General features: G+C 35.0%; 1 non-coding gene across 1 annotated transcript; it reads right to left on the bottom strand.

The window, feature by feature from the left end:
* Positions 1-1307: 1307 nt before the first annotated feature.
* On the bottom strand, positions 1308-1426 carry LOC112474785. The gene has a single exon (XR_003044539.1). It is a non-coding gene; the product is annotated as a 5S ribosomal RNA (ribosomal RNA).
* Between the last annotated feature and the right edge of the window lie 1040 nt (positions 1427-2466).

Genomic DNA, 2466 nt, shown 5'->3' with positions numbered 1-2466 from the left:
ATTAGCCCTAAGATACCAGGCCTAGTTTTCTCCTTTCCTAACTTCCCTCTGGGAGATTGGCTTCATTTGTTCATTCATTTATTTATAAACATTTATTGAGTCCTTCTCTACCATGTGCCAGGCCCCATGCTAGAATAGGGTGTTCAGATACTCTGAAGGATGCAGATCAAGTCTTTAATGAGTTAAAGGTATCACAATATGGTGTGATAAGTCTTGAAATGAAGGGATAAAATGAGGAATAAAAAAGCGATGTGTACTTATAAAGATAGGAGAAAGCTGTCTTTCTAATTTTTTCCCCTCAGTTTAGGAGTAGTTTATCAAACAAACATCATTTCCATAAGCAGACTTTAAAATTTAGTTTTTAAAAGGTTGATAGCTGTGTTGGGGGAAAATGAAAACAAAAATCAAAGTAGAATCAGCAATTGTTTATCTGAGATAATTCTGTTTCTGGTTTTAATGAATTTTCTCCTGTTTTTAATCTTTCTAAATCATAACCAGAAAGTAGAGGGAAAACCTTTTTTTTTTTAGTATAGTAAAGAGAAAAGTTTAAGGTTATCAAAAGAATATACTGTTTTATAGATGTCATTTTAATTCCTAAGGACCAATGTTGTAATTTGGGGTGGGGGAATAATGAAACCAGGAGAAAGTATGGAAACCCTAATTTAGTTTCTATGTTACTGTATGACCTTATGGAAGTAATTTTATCTCTGCCTTTTCTCTTAACTGAAAATAGAGATAGTAACAGTTGCTGTGACCAGCACACAGTTGTGAAGCAACTAAGTAAAATATTGAATATAAAGAAACCTTTGAAAACTATAATTTGTTAGCTAGTTGTTAGCTGCTGGTAAACTTATTAACAGTAGCTTACATTATTGAACACCTGTTATGTACAAGACACTATGTGAGATGTTTTCTCCAATCTTCAAAATAAGCACGTGAGATGACTGCTAGCATCTCTCTTTCATGGATAAGGAGATCGAGGCTCAGACTGGCAAGGGAACTTATTCAAGGTTTTGCTGAAAGTAAGTGGCAGACCTCATTTTCAGTGGATGTACACCTGATACCAGCAGTTATGTGTTACGTTCATTATTTAGGTGCTGTAATTTTTCCGTATAGAGGATATAGGAGTTTTGCAAGTATATTGCTGTGAGAGTTAAATTTTTTCTTCATTTAGCCTATTCCTTTTTTCTTTTTGAGCATAGAAAGATTGGTGAAGACAATTGACATGCATTTACATTTATCTTTTATACACAGAAAAGAATAACATCTTGCCCTTGTGTTTTTGTTCAGTTTTTTTTTTTTTTAAATGCCTACAGCACCTGATCTTCCTAGATGGTCTCCCATCCAAGTACTAACCAGGCCCGACCCTGCTTAGCTTCCGAGATCAGATAGGATCAGGCATGTTCAGGGTGGCATGGCCATAGACTTGTTCAGTTTTTACAACAGCTTTGTGAGATAGATATTTCCATTTTACAGGAGTTAGGAGATTGAGGATCAGAGAAGTCTTGGCTTGCTCAAAGGTACATTATTAACAAATGACTAAATATTGGTTTAAACCTGTATTTTGTCAATCAAAGTATAGTACTTTACTTTTACTACTATACCATATTGCTTTTTAAACTCTATCAAACTAGGTCAGAAACATGGCAGAGTGAGAGACATCCTCAGATTTCTCCCCTTGAAACAATAATAAGCTGAACATCTAAAACTCAACAAAAAATACCGAAACTGCACATCTGAGCTGGGATCTTTGCATAAGAGCTACCACAGTGCCCAGAAAAGTGGTTTATGTTCCTCGAAAGTGTTTATTGAGTGAAGAAATATTAAATGCTGCTTCATGTTCAAAACAAAAACAAAAACACTCTATCAAACTAAACTGTGGGGCACTAGAAATGGCCCTTTTGATTACTTCCTAATATCTTTAGCTTCTTCACCCCAAGAAAATCTTGACTGAAGTCCACACACAAAAAATTTGCTGATAAAACTCTCAGATGGTCATGATATTGCAGACTTACAAATAACATTTCTCTACTGAAGCTGAGAGATGAGACTTTATCCAGTATTCTGTCACCTATTTTACCTGAATATTCATTTCCCTTTGCCATGATAAATTTAACATAATGTAATACATTTTTCCGCTCTTTGTTAAGTCTTCTCTCTCCTGAGTAATTTCCCCCACTCTTCCATCCTTCTAGCTTTGAGATGGAGGAAAATCATCTGTGTGGTAGGACCCTCCAGAACATTCCCTTTTTAGAAATAGTGTAGTATAGTAATAAGACTAGAAAGAACCAGAGACTCATTGATCCATCATTAATATGATTTTGTTTGATATTGATTCTCTAAAATTGATCCAGGTCTTGGTTATAAAAGATCCATTATGTCTTGGCTCTTATTCATGAACTCAGGGTGAGGTAATTTGTATGCAGCATTGGGAAATTCATTCTTGTTTATGGGGTTTTCTTCTAC

The sequence above is a fragment of the Pteropus alecto genome, unplaced genomic scaffold, assembly GCF_000325575.1.
Source record: "Pteropus alecto unplaced genomic scaffold, ASM32557v1 scaffold7, whole genome shotgun sequence".
In the NCBI taxonomy this organism is placed as follows: Eukaryota; Metazoa; Chordata; class Mammalia; order Chiroptera; family Pteropodidae; genus Pteropus; species Pteropus alecto.
This window is presented reverse-complemented; position numbering and strand designations above follow the sequence as displayed.